A 7,762-nucleotide genomic window follows, 5' to 3' on the forward strand; every position below is an offset into this window, starting at 1 on the left:
AACATTAAAAGAGCTTGGAAGACATCATCTCCCACCTTCCAAAAGAGAAGACTGGGCAGAATGAAAACTATGGACTTATTCTTAGGCCATTCAGGAAATGAAGCTTCCTAACGAAAGCCATGATGTCATTTGGAAAGGGCAGTGTTTCTCCACTAGGTTTTCTGTAAAAGAAACTGAGTTCATCTTGAAGAGATTCAGGTAAATATTTTTTGGTGACAGTCCATCATAGATGACTGGGTCCTTCACATTGCATCACCTCAGGACATCTTGTTTCATGCCGTCTCCTACGATAGTGACTAGAGTGAGGCAAGGTTTGATGATGGGATGATGGCATTGTAGATGGAATGGTTTCCATGTTATTATCAAGGAACTGTGAGCTAATGCTTTGGTAACGGGAACACACCCTGTTTTTCTTGACTAGTGCTTCACCCATACTGTCAGGCTAGTTCTGCTGTGCTGCCCAGGCACACTGCAGGACCTACTCTTCTGAGTGCTTCAGCAGGTAAGGGACAGGGCCAGCTCGCCCATGCTCATTCCCTGGCTCATCTGCAACTCTTACCCTGTGGCCAGCTCTACTGTGCTTCCTGGGAGATGGCCACTCTCCTGAGTACTGCAGCTGGCTAGGGGTGGGGTCAGCTCTCCCACAATGCCCAGGCAGGGGATGCGTCCAGTTCTGTACCACACTCACACATCAACATGTCCCTGGGAGGCAGCCCAGACCAGAAATGTCCACTTGGCCTTTGGTGATAACAGACCCCTGCTGCTGCAGGGCCACAGACCCAGTTGTGGCCTCCAGGGGCATCACAGGCTAAAACCCCACCATGGTCCCAGGTGGCACCACCAGCTACTCACCTCAGGCTGCTCCTCAGTACCCTGGAGTCTCCTGTTCTGCCTCTCTTCATTGTGCCCACATCCTTCTGTTTCTCTTTCATTTCTCCACTGCAGGGGTCTCTGAGTGTCTGGGGGGTCATCTCAGGAGTGGCCTCAGGAATTTTATGCCCTGCCCATGCATTATAGCCCTGGACAGGGGTCATCTTGGTCATGGTCTGTCCCCCCAGGCCTGCATGATGCTGAGCTGGTGGTCATGAAAGGCTTGCTTTTTTCAGAGTGTGAGGCTACTAATCACTCCGATGTTCACATGTTAGAAAACTGAGTGTGGGTATAGCCTTTTTCTTCTGCCACACCTGCAATGCCACTGTGGTTTGAGTCTTTTTCTTATCCTCTCCCCCTTCATTCTCCCTTCTTCTCCTTCTTTTTTCCACGGGGACTCATAGATAATTCTTTACATACATTGTTTAATGGTCAAACCAAACTTTAGCCAGCGGACTTTTCAAGTGCTCCCGTGCTGTGTACACACATTATTGCCTCCTTATTTTCCAACAAGATTCTCCAGAATCAGCATAAGCCCAGCTCTGACTTCTTCTCCAAGACCTTAGTTAATTTTATTTAGAAACTGGGGCCTACCTACACTCTGCATACTGCTTTTAGGGCAATTTTAGTGAATGAATAAAGATTATCTTTTGGGCTGGAGAGATGGCACAGTAGTTAAGAGCACTCTACTCTTCCAAAAAACCCAAGTTCAATTCCTAGCACCCACACAGCAGCTTACCACTGTCTGTAACCCCAATTCCATGGGATGTGACATCTTCACACTAATGCACATAGAGTAAAATTAAATAAATGGAAAAAAAGAATATCTTTTATAAAACATTGACTCGCTGTGGAGGTTCAGAGCACAGTGGACAATGGTAATGGAACACCACTATCACTGACCATATGAAAAGCAAGGCTCAGAAAAGGCAACCTGACTTAGCTCTTAAGTACCAAAGCTGGGTCTTTAACCAAGCCTGTAGCTTCCAAGTCTTCAATTAAGCCATAGAAGAAACGTCCATGGTGCTCATGTTCACCAAGTACCTTTGTATTTTCCATAATGGTGATTCCTACTTCTCCTAGTTAGAAACCAGAATTTATTATTTTAATAGGCCAAGTAGTTGCATGCGTGGCCAAGAATTTAAATGCACAAAGACTTCAATTTGAAAAATGGTAGTATGATTATATGGTTACCAAACAAGTTTTGTTTTGTGATGAAGGTAAAGACCTTTGGTTGTGGGGACCCTGGAAAAAAGTGTCTGGCACATACTGCCCATAATCCATAGTAAAAACAATGTAATCTCATAGTAGAAAACACACACACAAAAGCACACACAATCAAAAACAGTGAGATATTTGCTAGAGCAATCTTTCAGCATAGAATGGCCTGTTTCTGCTTATGCTTGTACATTCTCTAAGGTTGAGTGTTATTCTCCTAGACTTTAATGAATTTTGATATGGTATTTCTATGCTTAAACTGGCTGTTTAACCACCTCTACTGTTTCCAGCCTATTGGCTGGTGGAGGATGCTGCCTCCCTTGGTGTCATGGCAGACTGGTGGGCCCCACATGGGAAGTCAGTGTGACCTGAGTTTAGATCCTTTCTGAGCTAAGTTATAGCTCCTAATCCAACTGTCCCCACTCTAAGTGAGAGGTTCTTGCTATAAATTCTTATAGTTGTGACTTTCTACCTTTTTAACTAAGTATGATGAACATGAAGGGGACAGACAAATATGCCAGTGCAAGAGGGAAAAAGATGCTGACATCTGTGAGAAGTCAGTGCTGTCCGTATTCGTGACGAGCTGACTTTGAGCCAGAGTAAAAACTCTGTGGTGTGAACACCATTACCGCTTACCATTTCATCATCTCCCCAACATTTATGGGAGGTGATTCCTGGTCTAGAAAGAACAAGTGACAGTGTGAAAAGGAAATTATTAATTATTTTATTTTAATTCAGAAACCACAAGATTAGATTCCTTGGGGAGCAGAAACTTAGAGAACTTGGGAACATCTCCAGGCAGACACTTAGAAGGAGCATGGGGCTGCAACTAGCTCAGAAGATTCTAGAGAGGAAATGACTAATTTTACTAAGCAGCCCATCTTATAACTAACTCTTCTCTTCTAGATTCAAATTTGCCTCTTAGAGGAACAAGCGTTTCTGCCGTACTGACCTTCTGAACATTAGACTGTTATTTTTGGAATGGCAGTGGCTGACGTCACCACAAGATGTAGCTCTCAGGTCCCTTAGACTTTCTGCCACTGGTTCTCTAGAGCAGCTCCTGGGAGCATGTTTAATAAATGTTTCCAGTGATGCTATCATTTAGGAGCGCTCACCACACTAGGTGAGCAGTGCGATGCTGGGGAGCTCCTTGCACATGCATTTGATCTCGTTTTGTATCAGAAGGTTTTCCCCTGGAGTGGAGGCTAACCTGAGAGTGAGTAGGTATGAGCTGGTGGAGTGCATGAGGAGGAAGGGAAGAGGTTTTCTGGGGCCTTATTTGTATGTTCTAGATGTGACTGAAGAAGCTAGAGGCCATGCCTGGGCTGCTAGGAATAGACAGGACATTTGACACTCCCTTCATAGCAAACAGGACGCAGAGAACACGCCTGTTTTTTTTCCAGGTAAACTTGAGATTGACTTTTGAACAACGCGATAGAAGCAAAAGTCAGCAAATTACTTTTGGTTTCTCAAAAATTTAACTATTAATAGCTTGGCTCTGGCCAGAAGTCTTACTCAAGACATACATATTTACTGTATTACTCGGGGCTACATATAGTGAAAATAAAAAAAAAGAACTGAGACTCAACTTGTGACTGTCACATGCAGTTTACCAGACAGACAAGCTGCCTCCGATGAGACAAGTCAGGATCACAGCATTAGCTGCAGCAAGAGAAGGTGGCTAAGAAGTGATTATATGGTATAGAATGTTAACCACAGTTAACTTTTCAGTTAGGATTTAATACTGTGTCTTTACAGTTGTTTATATTCCTTCTATTGCAAATGGCATCATGTATATATATATAAAATGTGTCTGTATGGGCAAGTTCTGATCAGTTTTAACTTTTTTAAAAAATAGAATTGTGTACATTTGAAGGCAGTAAAAGGTAAGAAAGTGAGCCCCATCAAGATTTATTTTCAGCATTCCTGACCTATGTAACTTCAAAGTTTTACCCAATATTTTATGTTATGAAGTGCATCTGCACTGATTTTCAAATTGTCTCATGTCTCAAGGAAAAAAAAAAACTGAGTATAAATGGATCTTTGCAGTTCAAACTTGTGCAATTTAAAAATCAATTTCTGTTGGAAATACAAATGGATAAAGATGTACATGGATTGGGGAGAAAGGTCATAATCCTTCAAGTACCAGTTTAGGATGGTAAGGGGAGGGCCTGGCTTTTATGGAGAGACACATAATACTCCTAGCTCGTACAGTGTGGAATTGAGGAATGAGATGCTGTCTTCTTCATGCCCTCACTCTTGATTAGAAAGAAGAAGGTAAGTAAAGACCTGTTTGCCCTTTCTCGTGTGATATTCTTTCAGGTCTAAGTACAGCTTGTGAAGATGTTCTTTTGTTTGTTTGTATTGATTTTAGTTAGTTAGTTTGTTTGTTTTAGCTTTTCCTCTCAGAATATGTTTACTATACATCTCAATTTCTTGTTAAATTTAGAGAATAGGATATGAAGCATCTTGGTACTTTTTTGGCACTTTTTTGATCTACTGAATCTTGGGAATCATCCAATAATATTTAGATGCTGCCCTTACCGAAGGCAAGCCTTCAAGCAAGAGAACATGGTCTTAACCACGGGCTAGAGATTCGAGACAGTTTATTACTTTTCATGTTCACAGTTAGAACACATCAATATACTCATGTCAAAATTAAATTGCCGTTTCCTTAAGTCCAGCAAAGATTACCTAATCATTCTTAAATAAAAAAATAACAACAACATCACCTTATTAAATAATGGCAAGAAGTCCAACAAATTTCCTGTTCTTTTTTTTTATTCCATAAAAACTCTTTTAATGTGTTTCCCTTTAGCATTTATTTTAGGTAATATTTTATTCATTCTTTGAACACTTCATACACTTATACAATGTATCATCTCCACCTATTATCACTGTCTTCTAAATCCTTGTAATGTTTTTCTCTCTGTTTCCTTCCTAACTCTATGTTCTTAAAAAAATGTCAAAAATTTCCTGAATCCAATTAGTAAGTCTGTTTGCTCATGGATGTAGGACCATCCACTAGAATATGGGCATCCTACCAATAGTTAAATACTCAAAGAAGACTGACTCTTGTTTCCCTTACCAACCATTACCTGCCAATAATTCTCCCACCAAGGATGGAGCCTCTGTAAGCCATGGCTGAATTTTGGCTGGATTGTTCTTGTGTAGATCTTGTGCAGGTAACCACAGATTCTGTTGTTACAATAACCTATTTCACAACACTTCCCCTCCATCAGCTCTTATATTCTCTCTGCCCCCTCTTCTGTAAGTTCTTGCATAGGAATAGTTAATACAAATGATTCATCCACAGCTGAACACTCACAGTATCTTATACCAGTTATGAGACTCTGTATTCATTGCTCCACTGCAAAAACAAAAAAAAAAAAGTTCTCTGATCAAAGTTGAAAGCAGCACAAACTTATGGTTATAGACAATATGTAAAAGGCAGTTTGGCAGCTTGACCATTTAGCAAATCAACAATAATAGGATCCCCTAAAGGGTTTATGCTCTATCCACCTACTGGCTTTTGACCATGTATATTATACCAGACATGAACTCTGCCCTGTTGAGCAGGCTGAATATTCTATCAGAAAGCAGTTGGTTAGCTCCATAACTATCATGCCATTATTGTACCAGTGCACTCAATTTGCTTGTAAGGTCAGTTTTGTAACATGCAGGGTCTAACACTGAGTAGGACTATTAGTGTCTTTCCATTCCCAGCAGACTACATAGCTCCTTCTGAAACCATGTAAGTTAGCCAGCAGGGAAAGACGTTCTCAGTCAGTTTGAAATTGATTTCTCTATGTCTTGAATCCAAAGAGATTATCCCCTTTACCAATAAGGTCTTACTGTCTGATTATGTTGGGTAGCAAAAAGGCAATGGCAATAGCCTATATTGTTTGGGGTGTCCCTGGGGCCTCATTGGTAAAAAAAAATTCACTGTGAGGTGTCTTGTGCCTAACACTGAATTTTTCATTTAATAATTCATGTCTTCTGGGAGCATAATTGTCCATCTGCGCAGTGTACATCTGTTCAGATTCCCTTATAATTATTATGGTAAACTACATCACATGAAAGTTAGCACATAAATAGTTCTTAAGTATGCTGTTCCATATCAGGAAGTATGGTCCCACCATTGAAATTCTCACCTTCTTCCATCTTCAGAACTTTTTCATTGTCTCCCTATAAAAGATTATAATAGTTACTCATTCTTCTCCACCCTATAACTGTTTTGTAATTCTAGAGGTCAAATGTTAATTCTCTCAGATGCTTGTACATAAATAATAATAAAATAGGGTCTGCCTATTCTGAATGACTTTATTTCCGTTCCTTATCTGCCTCTATTTGCTTTTCTTTTCATATTGCATTAGTTGAGATTTTTATTATGAAATTGAGAATAAATGCCAGGAGAGGATATCTTTTCCTTATTCCTAATATTCCTAATATTTATATTCATAACAACAATTCTCTCGTTGTTATGTATAATGTTAGCTCTTTGTATGGATATTTACTTGTTTGTGTGTTTGTATGTTTGTTTGTTTGTTTGTTTGAGACAGGCTTTCTCTGTGCAGCTGTGGCTGTCCTGGAACTCCCTCTGTAGACCAGGCTGGCATTGAACTTATAGAGATCTGCCTGCCTCTGCCTCCTAAGTGCTGGGATTAAAGGTGTGTGCCACCATACCCACTCAGCTTGTATGTATAGTCTTTAAAGGAAAGCTTCAGTTTTCTCTTTGTTATGCACAATGTTAGATGTACCCACTACTATTCCTAGTTTATCCTTTTAAAATTGTGACTAGATGTTAGATCATTGTTAAATGCTTTGGGGGCATTTTTCAACACAGCCATTTATCTTTCATTCTTTAGCTTTTTGAGATGATGGGCTGATTTTAAATTGTTGACTTAGCCTTGCATGCCTGGAAATAACTTTCTATAGCCATGACAAAATTCTTTTAAGACACTGTTACATTCAAGTTGATAATATTTTTGAAGCACTTTGCATCTGTGTATGTGAGAGATAATACTTATTAATTTTCTTTTCTTTTGATATCTCTATGGTTCTAGTATTAAGGTAATGTTAGTGAGGCAGAATATGTTAGAAAGTGTTTCCTTTGTCTATATCTTCTTGAAGAATTTGTAGAAAATTGGTATAATTTCTTTCCCAAAGGACTGGCAGAATTTATCCAGTGAAACTGTCTTGTCCTATTACCTGATGATCTGGAAAATTATTGATCATTTATTTAATCTTCTTGCTATTTATGCACTTGTTCACATTGTTTACTTATGTTTTGTGTAAGTTTTGGCAGGCTGTATCTTTTAAGAAATTGAACCATGTCATGTAAGTTATCAACTTGTGGGCCAGAGTTGTTCAGTTTTCCTCCACTATCCTTGTAATGTCTCCAGGATTGATGGCAAATGTAGTTCTGTGTGTGTGTGTGTGCGCGCGGTATGTTACATGAGGTATATGCACATAAATGGGCAAGTGCTCAAGCCTGTGTGCGCCAATAAAGACGTCAGAGCAGAATATTGGATTCCTTTCTCTGTATCTTTCAGCCTTGTCTTGAGACAGGGTCTTTCACTGAATCCAAAACTTGCCATTTCAGCAAGATTCACTGGCCATTGAACTCTCAGGACCTTCCTTTCTCTACCCCCCAGTCCTGGGTTACAAGCCT

General features: G+C 39.9%; 1 pseudogene; it reads right to left on the bottom strand.

Moving 5' to 3' along the window:
* Window positions 1-1,106: 1,106 nt before the first annotated feature.
* On the bottom strand, window positions 1,107-1,203 carry LOC129671790 (small nucleolar RNA SNORA17; annotated as a pseudogene).
* Window positions 1,204-7,762: the final 6,559 nt, after the last annotated feature.

Source organism: Psammomys obesus, unplaced genomic scaffold, assembly GCF_907164565.1.
Source record: "Psammomys obesus unplaced genomic scaffold, mPsaObe1.curated_primary_1811, whole genome shotgun sequence".
Lineage (NCBI taxonomy): Eukaryota > Metazoa > Chordata > Mammalia > Rodentia > Muridae > Psammomys > Psammomys obesus.